At 42.9% G+C, this 15,440-nt stretch overlaps 1 protein-coding gene across 2 annotated transcripts in view; it reads right to left on the reverse strand.

Moving 5' to 3' along the window:
* Positions 1-15,440, reverse strand: part of LOC132211036 (utrophin-like) — a 153,317-nt gene that overhangs the window by 112,972 nt on the left and 24,905 nt on the right. Inside the window, exon 1 of one of the 2 annotated variants that reach the window (XR_009447331.1) lies at positions 11,452-11,510. The exons of the other annotated variant lie outside the window; for it this stretch is intronic. The gene's annotated coding sequence lies outside the window, so the exon portion shown is untranslated. Of the gene's footprint in view, positions 1-11,451; positions 11,511-15,440 lie in introns of those variants that run through there. 2 annotated transcript variants of the gene reach the window in all.

Raw genomic sequence — 15,440 nt, forward strand, 5'->3', positions numbered from 1 at the left:
CAGAATCTCCAAGCTGGTAACCTCAATGTCATTACTGATCAAAGCAAAGGATGCAGAGGTACATGCTGTTAATCTTAGTTGTGTGTCACTGGTCAAGTTCAAAAAGGGGGCCACAATGATGATTAAGAGCGTCTAAGTTGGCGGTTGGTTGGCTGACTGTCATAAGCCAAGCTCATTATGTGCTGAAGATACAGAATGACTTGATTTAAAATAAATTAATTTTTAAAAATTGTTTTTCCTCATTATAAGTATAGAATAGTTTTAATAGCCCTGAAGGGAACATTATAACGATTGACTTTAGGCTTTATGTTTGTTTTGCTCCTGTCCTACAGGGGTTATGCGTGTAATTTTCATCAAAAACTGCTGCTCTAGGCCGGCCCAGATTGAAATTCTAGCAGGTTGATAGTGGCTTGACCACTCGACCATAAATATAGCATAAAGACCCATTCATTCCTTGGCAGTTTTATTAACTGCAATACTGTTTGTTATTAGAAAGGCTGTCAAAACTCATCCGAAAGAATCATTCAAAGGAAACAGCTGAGAATACAATACTGCAAAGATAATTTTCTCTTCAAGTTGTCAAATCATTTTATTTTTAAGGGTAACTGGTGGACAACTATCGTGGACGAAGAAGAGACACAAAATGCTACAGGTGGGGGTGGAGTAGTGATATCATCAGACTATTAATCCAGACCCACAAGCTAATGTCATTTGGATTTGGCTTCAAATCTCACTATGACAGATGATACAGCATATTTTCTCTCTCCTACTGTCCCCTTAACTCCTCAATACCTTGTACCTAAACATTTGAAATTAATTCCCTTTATACAATTACAGGAATAAAAATAATTTACATTATAGATATTCAAATATCAAACTTCTAGTTAGATATATGTCACAACCAACTCATACCTGACCTGACCAGAATTACAAAACTTTCAATCAATGTTTAAAACAAAACCAGTACGATGACAATAGATCAGAGCTTCAAAATACAAACAGGCCTCTTTTCACTTCTCATTTCAAAATTACTTTATTTTGAAAGAAAAATAGGACTGCTACAGAAAGTATAAACTGCAAATCTCACTGAAAAAATTCTACAAGAAGCCAATGTAATGCTGTACCTGTAAAGAATCAGGGAAATTTCAAAAAGGGACAGACCTCCTAAAAAGACAGACCGAGCGGCTGACTGCATCTCTCTCAGCAGACAGCCACCTTTTTCAGGCATATCTATGTTACCCTCCAGAAATGTATGAAAGAGAGCTTAAAAATTGAATGCAACAATGAGCCTGTCACTGTCAGCAGAAAATGTCCTCGTGTCTGGCCCAGAGTGCTGAGGGACACAGCTTTGATAATAGCGATTTTTAACAGCCCTATCCTACCAGAAAAAAACATAGAATCACCCCTCCTTCCTCCACATGCTGTCAGAGAGTTCAAAAGTAATCACCACAAAGGAATTTTGATCACAAAATCAATATCAAAACTGTCAGCTCAACTATCAAGGTCAACGCGACTGGCCACATCCAATCACAGCTGCTACATCTTTGTACTTGCTCGTCACAAATAATTCAGAGGCTCATCTGCATTTTGCTTTTACTTTTATGCAGTTGCACTCATCGCTTACTTTTGTACCTGTGTGTTGTGTTACTACTTCTTCTTGTATCTGGAGTCATACAGTTGCACGGCACTGAAACACACTTTGGTCCAACTTGGGTCATGCCTCCGGATATCCGAAATTAATCCAGTCCCACTTGCCAGCACTTGGTCCATATCCCTCTAAACCCTTCCCGTTCATGCACCCATCCAGATGCCTTTTAAATGCAATTGTACAAGCCACGACCACTTCGTCTGGAAGCTCATTCCACACACACACCATCCTCTGATTGGAAAGGTTGCCCCCCTTAGGTCCCTTTTAAATCTTTCCCTTCTCACCCTAAACCTGTACCCTCAAGTTTTGGACTCCCTACCCAGGGAATAAAGACCTTGGCTATTCACTCTATCCTTACCCTTCACGATTTTATAAATCTCGATAAAATCATGCCTCAACCTCCGACACTGCAAGGAAATTAGTCCCGCCTATTCAGTTGTTCTGTATTGCTCAAACCCTGCAACCCTGGTAACATCTTGGTAAAGCATTTCTGTACCCTTGTAAGTTCAACAACATCCTTCCTATAGCAGGGAGATCAGAATTGCACACTGTATTCCAAAAGTGGCCGAACCAATGTTCTGTACAGCCACAACGTGACATCCCAATTCCTATACTCAATACACTGACCGATAAAGGCAGGTGCACAAAACACCTTCTTCACTACCCTATCTACCTGTGACTCCAACTTCTAGGAACTATGAACCTGCACGCCAAGGTCTCTTTGTTCAGTAATACTCCCCAGTAATTTGATAAACTGCTCTTTATGTTAATTCAAGAAAGCCTGATTAAATTACCTCCACTTAAAACTTATATTCATTTGGCAAAAACCAAAGAGCTGCAGATGCTGAAAATCAGAAACAAAACCAGGAATTGCTGGCAAAACTCAGCAGGTCTGGCAGCATCTGTGGAGGGAAAGCAGAGTTAACACTCTGAACAAGGGTCACCAACCTGAAACATTAAGCCTGTTAGCGATCCACAGATGCTGCTAGACCTGCTGAGTTTTTCCAGCAATTTCTGATTCACGTTCATTTGGATCTGGGAGAAAGGTTTCCAAGGAAGAGATTCTTTCTGAATTAACCTTGGTGCAACCAACGGAGAGAACAGCTGAATAAACAAGGGGAATTGGTTTATCGTTCCTGACTTGGGAAATTAATGATTTGGCGAATCCCTGTCTGCAGCTGCAACAAATTAGGGAATGTCATTCAGAGGCTGTTGTAAAACTTATCACTTCTAAAGAGACGCATCATGCAATCGTCATGAACATTCTATTTAGGCAAAGTGCTTTTAAATTTATTTATAACATCATTTAGATCCCAGCTCCTGGGAAAATATATCCAACACCCAGAAATCCTCTGAACACTGAAGGACGAATTAGGAAACAACTCTTTTCTCTGCCATGTAACCAAACAACAAATTTCATCATGAAAATCTTCCGCACTGCACTGATTTGCAACAAAAATGTATATCCTTCATGCACTATTTTTACTTCCACAAGACCATAAGACATCGGAGTGAAAGTGAGGCCATTGGGCCCACCGAGTCCACTCTGCCATTTAAGTCATGGCTGATGGGCATTTCAACTTCACTTCCCTGCACTCTCCCCGTAGCCCTTGATTCCTTATGAGATCAAGAATTTATCCATCTCTGGCTTGAAGGCATCTAATATCCCGGCCTCCACTGCACTCCGTGGCAATGCATTCCACAAGCCCACCACTCTCTGGCTGAAGAAATGTCATCTCATTTCCGTTTTAATTTTACCCCCTCTAATTTTAAGGCTGTGCCCACGGGTCCTACTCTCCCCTAACGGAAACAACTTCCCAGCGTCCACTCTTTCTAAGCCATACATTACCTTGTAAGTTTCTATTGGATCTCCCCTCAACCTTCGAAACTCGAATGAATACAATCCCAGGATCCTCAGCCATTAAACCTACCATTCAAGGGATCATCCGTGTGAATCTCCACTGGACACGCTCCAGGGTCAGTATGTCCTTCCTGAGGTGTGGGGCCCAAAATTGGACACAATATTCTAAGTGGGGCCTAACTGGAGCTTTATAAATTCTCAGAAGCACATCACTGCTTTTATATTCCAACCCTCTTGAGATTAACGACAACATCTTTCTTAATCACAGATTCTACCTGCAAGTTAACTTTTAGAGAATCCTGGACCAACACTCCCAGATCCCTTTGTACTTCGGCTTTATGAATTTTCTCACCATTTAGAAAATAGTCCTATGCCTGTATTCTTTTTTCCAAAGTGCAAGACCTCGCATTTGCTCACGTTGAATTTCATCAGCCATTTCCTGGATCACTCTCCTAAACTGTCGAAATCTTTCTGCAGCCTCCCTGCCTGTCCACCTATCTTCGTATCATCGGCAAACTTCGCCAGAATGCCCCCAGCCCCTTCATCCAGATCATTAATACATAAGGTGAACAGATGTGGCCCCAACACTGTCCCCTGCGGGACACCACTTGTCACCAGTTGCCATGCCGAAAAACAGCCTTTTATCCCAACTCTCTGCCCTCTGTCAGACAGCCAATCCCCAATCCAAGCCAGTAGCTCACCTCGAACACCATGGGCCCTCACCTCGCTCAGCGGCCTCCCGTGAAACACCTTATCAAAGGCCTTTTGGAAGTCTAGATAGATAACATCCACTGGGATTCCCTGGTCTAACATACTTGTTACCTCTTCAAAGAATTCTCACAGTTTGTCAGGCATGGCCCCCACTTCCTAAATCCATGCTGACTTGTTCTAATCTGACCCTGCACTTCCAGGAATTTAGAAATCTCGTCCTTAACAATGAATTCCAGAATTTTACCAACTACTGAGGTTAGGCTAATTGGCCTGTAATTTTCCATCTTTTGCCTTGATCCTTTCTTAAACAAGGGGGTTACAACAGCAATTTTCCAATCATCTGGGACTTTCCCTGACTCCAGTGACTTTTGAAAGATCACATCCAAAGCCTCTGCTATTTCCTCAGCCACGTCCCTCAGAACTCTAGGATGTAGCCCATCGGGGCCAGGAGATTTAGCAATTTTTAGACCCTTTAGGTTTTCTCGCACTTTCTCTTTTGAAATGCCTACCGTACTCAACTTTGCCCCCTGACTCTCCCTAATTGTTGGCATACTACTCATGTCTTCCACTGTGAAGACTGACGCAAAGTACTTATTGAGTTCTTCAGCTATTCCCTTACCTCCCATTACTAGCCTTCCAGCATCAATTTGGAGCGGCCCACTGTCTACTTTTGCCTCTCGGTTGTTTCTGATGTCTTGAAAGAAACCTTTACTATCATTTCTAATATTACTAGCTAGTCGACCTTCATATTTGATCCTCTCCTTCCTTGTTGCTCTCTTTGTTATCCTCTGTTTGTTTTTGTAGCCTTCCCAATCTTCTGATTTCCCAGTGCTCTTGGCCACTTTATAGGCTGTCTCTTTTTCTTTGATACATTTCCTGGCTTCCTCTGTCAACCATGGCTGTCTAATCCCACCCCGGATAATCTTTCTTTTCTTTCTTTTCTTTGGGATGAACCTCTGTACTGTGTCCTCAATTACACCCAGAAACTCCTGCCATTGTTGGTCTACTGTCTTCCCCGCTAGGCTCTCCTTCCAGTCGATTTTTGTCAATTCCTCTCTCGTGCCCCTGTAATTACCTTTATTTAACTGTAACACCATTACATCTGATTTTGCCTTCTCTCTTTCAAACTGCAGACCGAACTCTACCATATTATGATCGCTGCCTCCTAAGTGTTCCCTTACTTTCAGATCTTTTATAAAGTCTGGCTCATTACATAACACTAAGTCCAGAATAGCCTGTTCCCTTGTGGGCTCCATCACAAGTTGTTCCAAAAAATCATTCTGCAATCATTCCATGAATTCCCTTTCTTTGGATCTATCGGCAACATTATTCGTCCAGTGCACCTGCATGTTGACGTCCCCCATGATCACTGTGACCTTGCCTTTCTGACATGCCCTATCTATTTCCAGGTGCATCTTGTGCCCCTGGTCCTGATCACTGTTGGGAGGTCTGTACATAACTCCCATTATACTTTTTTTTAGCCATTGTGGTACCTCAACTCCACCCACATAGACTCCACACCTTCTGACGCTATGCCATTCAGTGCCGTAGATTTAATTTCATTCTTGACTAACAAGGTAACCCCTTCCCCTCTGCCCACCTCCCTGTCTTTTCGATAAGTTGTGAATCCTTGGATGTTGAACTGCCAGTCCTGAACTCCCTGCAACCATGTCTCTAAGATGCCTACCACATCAGAATCATTCAAGAGGATTTGTGCTGTTAATTCATCTACTTTGTTGTGAATACCAAGAGCATTTAGATAAAGTGCCTTCATGCTAACTTTCTTATCATTATTAGAGATATTGGAAATCCTAAGATGTCTTAAGCTATCTTTTCTTCTTGCTTTTGCAGAATTCAATAGGTTCCGCTCTGTACTGGGAAAAGAGTTAGTGAAGTGGGAACACATTAAATTATTGAAAAATTCAGCAAGTCTGGCAGCATCTGTGGAGTGAAAGCAAAGTTAACATTTTGGGTCCAGTGACCATTCTTCAGAATTTAGGAACACATGAAACTAACAAAGTGGATATGACCTTTTATTGCATTATTTCTTTGATTCAATTCTATTTACCTGGGTTTGCTAACTCTTCTACTCTTTCCTTATGCTGCAGCTCAGGTAACCTGTGTTACTCTATTGTGGCATTTACCGTGCTGCTAGACATTAATTTATAGGTATCTGCTAGAGAAGAAAGCTGTTTCCTTGTTGATATCAAGATCAACATCAAAACACCAAAAACACAAAACTCAAGAATGGGAAAGTTTTGACAAAATGACTGTCACTAGAAGAAATGTGACCTCACCAATGCGAAGCACAGCATAGCTCAACTGGAATGCAGAGGTCAATGCAAGTTACTGTCAACACTCTGCAAAATGACACCTTATTTCTAAATCTATTTTTCTGTTCAGGTTTCTTGAGTTCTTCAGAAGCTTTCCCCACTTCAAATGAACTAAATCTTGTAGAATTATGCTCCATAACTGCTCGTTAAAGACCATCACCATCAGAAACATGTCTTTGCCTCTTCCAGGGATGCCTAACCTGAAGAAGTTACCCCCCTCCCTCCGGACCAACCTCAGGGAATCTCTCTCCCACTGCAACTCTCTTGTCCCACCTATACTCTCCTCTCCACCTATCTTCTCCTCTATTTATCTTCGGTCTGCCTCCCCATCTCTCCCTATTTATTTCAGAACCCTCTCCCCATCCCCCTCTCTGATGAAGGGTCGAGGTCTGAAACGTCAGCTTTTGTGCTCCTGAGATGCTGCTTGGCCTGCTGTGTTCATCCAGCTCCACACTTTGTTACAGTGACAAAGCATTTAGTTCTAAGGAATATTGCATGTGAGCTGCAAGGCTGTTTAGTTATCATTAAAGCTGTGAGTGGACAGAACAAACTCAACTCAGGTTTTATGAAAAGACAATATGATATCAACTCCAGAATATTCAACTTAGTGATCAACTAAGCTTTTATCACTTCTGTCAGCATCAATCTACATTCAAACGCATTTGCTAACACTAAGTTCAACCTCATATTTACTACTGGCCTTCAGACACGACAAAACACACAGCAATACTTTATACTTTTGCTATCCAATAACTACGTTCAAAGTATTTCTCCTAACGGTTTTCAATGTCACTTTGAAAATAGGCTAAAATTTTTAAACGCGGCACAATGATAATTTACCATGTCACAAAATATAAATACGCTTCCAATGCTTTTAAACTGGATTCAAACCACACACATAAATGGCTTTAAATTACATTTTGCTGCCAAGGTGAATTAATTTTCTCTGAAAAGAAACAATGACATTTTACAACCTATACTAACATAATCTACTCATTAATTTGAATATTTAATCATTGCTTGATATGATACAGAACCAGTCAGTATTCTCCTGTATTCTACGACACACACCTCTCCCAAAATATGCACAGACTTATTATCAAACTGCAGCCAGTCAGTTTGTTGCCTTGCGCTTAAGGGCAATATTGCAAAAGAGGGAGTCCTTTTAGATCGAATCTTAACAAATATAATGGAAGTTACATTTTCAGTTTGGATTTGGCTTCAGAAAAAGGCAAAACTGTAGTCTACAGACAGCCAATAGCTTTCATTGAAAATTAAACAAAAGTGAACGCTTCACTAAAATTAAATGACTACTTACTTGGTTAGAATATCAATCTACTTTAAAAACAACACTAAATTTAATAGTTGAAATTAATCTAGTTATAACGCTCAATTCATGAAACCAGAATCTAATTCACGCCGTGTGGTGGTGCTCCTGAGATGCTGCTTGGCCTGCTGTGTTCATCCAGCTCCACACTTTGTTATCCTGTAATTCACGCCAGCCTGGAGAATCGCTTTACACATTTTAAACTTTAAAACATGGCAAAACTATCAGGAAATGACCATCCTGCCTGTATTAGTCAGCATCGACCCATTACCAGTTTAACTGTCAGCAAGTCCAGACATCACCAGCTGAAAAGCCGCATACCAAATAAACTAAGCATCTATAATCTTTCGTGATAATGGGAACTGCAGATGCTGGGGAATCCAAGATAATAAAATGTGACAAAAGCTCTCTGATGAAGGGTCTAGGCCTGAAACATCAGCTTTTGTGCTCCTGAGATGCTGCTGGGCCTGCTGTGTTCATCCAGCCTCATATTTTATTATCTATAATCTACATATCTCTGGGTACAGCAGAATAGAGAAAATGTGTACTTAATTCAGTATTGCAAGATTGGGTACAAAGAGATCTCCACAACAGACCACACATAATTTTATCCATTGTTATATCTAGTCATTCGAAATAGCAGTGGCTGACAAGAACTCCAAATAGCTCTTTCAGCACCAGCTTTGAACAAATTATATAAAGATGCGACAGCCTCTGATAGGCTCACCTTACGCAGTTTCTGATAAGGTGGAGAGGAAATTGCCATCATTTTCAAACGCTGCAAAAACATTCCAACTTTCTGCAGAGATGTTCTCACTACAGCCATCATTGTGAGTTTGCCTGTCATATAAAAGCATCTTAAAATTTGCATTATAACTAAAGAGCAAAAATCATTTCCTTGTCGTCAATGGACTTGATTTGTTACATTTGAGCATGCTCACTCTGCATCTTCCACAGAAGCCTGAAGAAGCTGGAAGCTTAATGTGCTCAGGGTGAGGTGAAAGGTTGCCACAGAATGGAATTAGCCAGTCACATCCAGTGCATCTGCCAAACGCCACCAAAAAATAAAGACTTACTTACTGCAGCAGCACAACCTTGTGAAACAGATTGTGTGTGTGAGAGAGAGAGAGAGAGAGAGAGAGAGGCATGAGAAAGACATGGGGGAAAAATACAGACAGATATACACACACAAGACACAAAAACTTCATGCTTTGGGACCCAACTCAAGCTCTAAAAATAATCCAGTGTCAATTATTATTTCCTGGGTAGAAAAGGGCAGCAAATAGAAAGAGACAGAAAAGAACTATCCCCGATCAGGGATAGCATGGGGAACTTGTGCGTGGAGTCTGAGCGGATAGGGGAAGCCCTAAATGAGTTTTTTGCTTTGGTTTTCACAAAGGAAAGGGACCTTGTTGTGAATGAGAACTTTGAGGAGCAGGAAAACAGGCTTGAACAGATCAAGATTGAGGAAGTTGATGTGCTGGAAATTTTGGCAAACATTAAGATTGCTAAGTCCCCAGGGGCAGACCAGATGTATCCGAGGTTGCTCCGGCAAGTGAGAAAGGAGGTTGCTAAGCCGCTGACGAAGATCTTTGCTTCCTCATTCTCCACGGGAGACATACTGCAAGATTAGAGGGAGGCAAATGTTGTTCCTCTTTTCAAGAAAGGGAATAGGGAAATCCCTGGCAACTACAGACCAATCAGTCTTAAGTCTGTGGTCAGCAAGGTTTTGGAAAGAATTCTGAGGGATAGGATTGCTGACTATTTGGAAAAGCATAGCGTGATTAAAGGGAGTCAGCATGGCTTTGTGAGGGGCAGATCATGCCTTACAAATCTTATTGAGTTCTTTGAGGAAGTCACGAGGCAGGTTGACGAGGGTCGAGCAGTGGATGTGGTGTACATGGACTTCAGCAAGTCATTTGATAAGGTTCCCCACGGCAGGCTCATTCATAAAGTCAGGAGGTATGGGATACAGGGTGATTTGGCTGTCTGGATTCAGAATTGGTTGGCTGACAGGAGGCAGAATGGTTGTAGATGGTAAATATTCTGCCTGGAGGTCAGTGCTGAGTGGCATCCCACAGGGCACTGTTCTTGGGCCTCTGCTCTTTGTAGTTTTTATAAATGACTTGGACGAGGAGGTTGAGGCGTGGGTTAGTATGTTTGCTGATGACACAAAGGTTGGAGGTGTCGTTGATAGTATCGAGGGCTATTGCAGGCTTCAGCGAGACATTGACAGAATGCAGAGCTGGGCTGAGAAATGGCAGATGGAGTTCAACCCGGATAAATGCGAATTGATGCATTTTGGAAGGTTGAACTTAAATGCTGAATATAGGATTAAAGGCAGGATTCTCGGCAGTGTGGAAGAACAGCAGATCTTGGTGTTCAAGTGCGTAGCTCCTCTTAAAGTTGTCACCCAGGTGGATAAGGTTGTTAAGAAAGCATATGGTGTTTTGGCTTTCATTAACAGGGAGATCGAGTTTAAGAGCCGCGGGGTTATGCTGCAGCTCTACAAAACCCTGGTGAGACCACACTTGGAACATTGTGTCCAGTTCTGGTTGCCCGATTATAGGAAAGATGTGGAGGCTTTGGAGAGGGTGCAAAGGAGGTTTACCAGGATGCTGCCTGTACTGGAGGGCTTGTCTTAAGAGGAGAGGTTGACTGAGCTCGGACTTTTCTCTCTGGAGAGAAGGAGGAAGAGAGGTGACCTGATCGAGGTGTACAAGGTAATGAGAGGCATGGATAGAGTCAATAGCCAGAGGCCTTTCCCCAGGGCAGGATTGACTGCCATGAGGGGTCATAGTTTTAAGGTGTTAGAAGGAAGGTATAGAGGAGACGTCAGAGGGAGGTTCTTCACCCAGAGAGTTGTGAGTGCATGGAATATTAATCTACAGTTCTGGATTACTAGTCCAGAGACACCAGCCTCTCCATCCACTCACTGTATGTAAAGACTACCACCGTGACTGTGCAATGTGTGTTCTGTGCACGGTGAAGAATTCAGGTGAACTTTTCTGACATCAATATTCTGGTAATGTCATGTTAAAAAGCTGGAGGGAATGAAATACACAAATTCGAACTTCATTACACATAGCACTTGATCAAATCCCGGGTTAAATTAAAATGGAAAACAAAGGGTCAGAGCTAGACAACGGTGAATTTTATTTTTAATCACCAATGTCCAAGAACTAAGTGATTTCTCATTTGGCCAAAACACAGAATCTCTGCAGTGTGGAAGCAGGCCCACTCAGTCCACATGGACGCTCCCAAGAGCATCCCACCCAGAACTTTCCCTACCCTATCCCTGTAACCCTGCATTTCCCATGGCTAACCCACCTAACCTGCAAATCCTTGGACTATGGGAGGAAACTGGAGCACCTGGAGGAAACCCATACAGACATGAGGAGAATGTGAAAACTCCACACAAACAATTGCTAAAGGGTGGAACTGAACCCAAGTCCCTGGCACTATCAGGCAACAGTGCTAACCACTGAGCCATCCCGGCATGAACCAGTTTAATCAGTTGGCACTGTATCGAAACAAATTAGAATTTCAATGAGGCAAAGCATTTTTTAACCTGTTGGCATAACGTTGTATTCTTGAATGCGTGTCATCCTGAGTCAGTTGTAGAGAATGTGTAGAGCTGCAAATAAAATAATATTTGATTGATCTTTGCATATCTTTAACCAAAATATTGGCAATGATACTTGATTATTTTCCTGGGTTTAACAAATATAATTAATAAACTAGCGAAGTGGCATCAGTAAAATCCACTACAAAAGTACAAGTTCAGGAGGAACTTTGCTGGAACTAACTCTCCATCTCATTGTCATCGCAAACCACCATTATTGAAGTGTTGAGGCATTTTCTTTTTATCTAGTGGGGTATATGGAAAAAATTTGCAGCATGTTCGGTGGGTACGACACTTCGTCACGTCAGCTGTAACACTGCTCCTCAGGAAGAAATGCTGGGATTTTTCTTGTGGTCATCAGATGGAATTTGGATAAACAAAAATTTATCAGACAGTGGCTCAGTGGTTAGCACTGCGGCCTCACGGCACCAGGGACCCAGGTTCGATTCCAGCCTCGGGCGACTGTGTGTGTGGAGTTTGCACGTTCTCCCCGTGTCTGCGTGGGTTTCCTCCGGGTGCTCCGGTTTCCTCCCACAGTCCAAAGATGTGCAGGTTAAGTGGATTGGCCATGCTGAATTGCCCGTAGTGTTCAGGGATGTGTGGGTTATTGGGGGATGGGTCTGGGTGGGATGCTTCAAGAGGCAGTGCGGATTTGTTGGGCTGAAGGGCCTGTTTCCACACTGTATGTAATCTAATCTAGTAACCTCTGGAGCAGATTCAATTTGATCCTGGACATTCTGGTCCTGAATCAGCAGCATGACGAGTGTGCCACAAGATCTTCAAATACTGCATGCTGTTAGTACAGCAAATATTGAAGCAGTTGATTTGGATCAATTGATTAATGAATTGACTGGGCAGACAGAAAGGGGAGGAACAGGTGGGACTCATGCACAGAAGGGTGAGATGGGCCCTCTTATGGCAGAGCGGTAGTGTCCCTGTCCCTGGTCCAAAAGGCCCAGGTTCAAGTCCCACCTGCACCAGAGGTATGCAATAACATGTCTGGACAGGTTGATTAGGGAAAAATGGTGAAATTTTTTAAAAATGAGTTGTCAAGAAACACCATCCATAAAGAAATATTTCTTGACTTAAAATCCAAATGACGGGCATCATTAGTTTAGTAATTCAGAAGAGCAATGATTCACTTTTAAAATAGAGTCCGATTTTAGAACATAGAACATAGAACATAGAACAGTACAGCACAGAACAGGCCCTTCAGCCCACAATGTTGTGCCGACCATTGATCCTCATGTATGCACCCTCAAATTTCTGTGACCATATACATGTCCAGCAGTCTCTTAAATGACCCCAATGACCTTGCTTCCACAACTGCTGCCGGCAACGCATTCCATGCTCTCACAACTCTCTGCGTAAAGAACCTGCCTCTGACATCCCCTCTATACTTTCCACCAACCAGCTTAAAACTATGGCCCCTCGTGCTAGCCATTTCTGCCCTGGGAAATAGTCTCTGGCTATCAACTCTATCTATGCCTCTCATTATCTTATATACCTCAATTAGGTCCCCTCTCCTCCTCCTTTTCTCCAATGAAAAGAGACCGAGCTCAGTCAACCTCTCTTCATAAGATAAGCCCTCCAGTCCAGGCAGCATCCTGGTAAACCTCCTCTGAACCCTCTCCAAAGCATCCACATCTTTCCTATAATAGGGCGCCCAGAACTGGACGCAGTATTCCAAGTGCGGTCTAACCAAAGTTTTATAGAGCTGCAACAAGATCTCACGACTCTTAAATTCAATCCCCCTGTTAATGAAAGCCAAAACACCATATGCTTTCTTAACAACCCTGTCCACTTGGGTGGCCATTTTAAGGGATCTATGTATCTGCACACCAAGATCCCTCTGTTCCTCCACGCTGCCAAGAATCCTATCCTTAATCCTGTACTCAGCTTTCAAATTCGACCTTCCAAAATGCATCACCTCGCATTTATCCAGGTTGAACTCCATCTGCCACCTCTCAGCCCATCTCTGCATCCTGTCAATGTCCTGCTGCAGCCTACAACAGCCCTCTACACAGTCAACGACACCTCCGACCTTTGTGTCGTCTGCAAACTTGCTGACCCATCCTTCAATTCCCTCGTCCAAGTCATTAATAAAAATTACAAACAGTAGAGGCCCGAGGACAGAGCCCTGTGGAACTCCACTCACCACTGACTTCCAGGCAGAATATTTTCCTTCTACTACCACTCGCTGTCTTCTGTTGGCCAGCCAATTCTGTATCCAAGCAGCTAAGTTCCCCTGTATCCCATTCCTCCTGACCTTCTGAATGAGCCTACCATGGGGAACCTTATCAAATGCCTTCCTGAAGTCCATATACACCACATCCACAGCTCGACCCTCATCAACTTTTCTAGTCACATCCTCAAAAAACTCGATAAGGTTTGTAAGGCATGACCTACCCCTCACAAAGCCGTGTTGACTGTATTTGATCAAGCCATGCTCTTCCAGATGGTCATAAATCTTATCCCTCAGAATCCTTTCTAACACCTTGCAGACGACAGACGTGAGACTTACCGGTCTATAATTGCCGGGGATTTCCCTATTTCCTTTCTTGAAGAGAGGAATTACATTTGCCTCTCTCCAGTCCTCAGGTACGACTCCAGTGGAGAGCGAGGATGCAAAGATCTTCGCAAGTGGCGAAGCAATCGCATTTCTCGCTTCCCAAAGCAGCCGAGGACAAATCTGATCCGGGCCTGGCGACTTGTCAATCTTCATGTTTGACAAAATTTTCAGCACATCAGCTTCGTCTGTCTCTATCCATTCCAGCATGCACACCTGCTCTTCAAAGGTTTCATTCACTACAAAGTTCGTTTCTTTCGTAAAGACAGAAGCAAAAAACTCATTTAGGGCTTCCCCTACCTCCTCAGGCTCCACACACAAGTTCCCTATGCTATCCCTGATCGGCCCTACTCTTTCTTTGACCATTCTCTTATTCCTCACGTAAGTGAAGATTGCAATGTGAAGATTTGTGGGAGGGTCAGCAAGCTTTTAAAAACTAGCACAGGACAACCAGAAAAGCATGAAGCGGGGGAGAAGTTGAAATTTGAGGGCAAGTAACAGGTAGTTAATATAAAAGAAGATTGTAAGAGTTTCTTTCAGATGTAAAAAAGGCAAGAGATAAAAGTAGACACTAGGCCACGGGAAAACGAGGCTGGAGAAGTCGTAAAGGGAAAAAAGTAACAGGTGAGGAAATTAATAGGTATTTTGTATCACACTTCACGGCAGAAGACACCAATAGGATACTAAGAGCATTACGTACCAGAAGAGTCAAGAGCAGAGGTGAGAATAGCAGCTGTCACTAAGGAGAAGGTGTGAGGGAAGCTGAAAGGTATGAAGGTGGATAAATCACGTGGACCAGATGCACTACACCCCAGGGTTCTGAAGGAGATAGCTAAGGAGATTGTGCAGACATCGATGGTGATTTTTCGTGAATGACTGGAGTCAGGGAGAGTTCCAGAGGACTGGAAAATGGATAATGTAACACAGTTGTTTAAGGGACAGACAGAACACACACGTTCTCTCTCTCTCTCACACACACACACACACACACACACACACACACACACACACGTTCTCTCTCTCTCATACACACTCACACACATGCAGTGTCTTTCTCACACACAGACACACACACACACACACACACACACACACACACACACATTCTCTCTCTCACACACAGGCAGACACACACATTCTACCTCTCACAAACACACACATTTTCTCTGTCCCGCGCGTGCACACACACATTCTCTCTCTCACACACACACATACACACACTCTCTCACACATACACACACACACCTTCTCTCTCTCACACACACACGCAGACATTCTATCTCTCACTCACACATTCTCTCTCTCTCACACACATACACGTTCTGTCTCTCTCACACACACACACACACACACACACACACACACA

This window comes from Stegostoma tigrinum, chromosome 27, assembly GCF_030684315.1.
Source record: "Stegostoma tigrinum isolate sSteTig4 chromosome 27, sSteTig4.hap1, whole genome shotgun sequence".
Taxonomy (NCBI): Eukaryota; Metazoa; Chordata; class Chondrichthyes; order Orectolobiformes; family Stegostomatidae; genus Stegostoma; species Stegostoma tigrinum.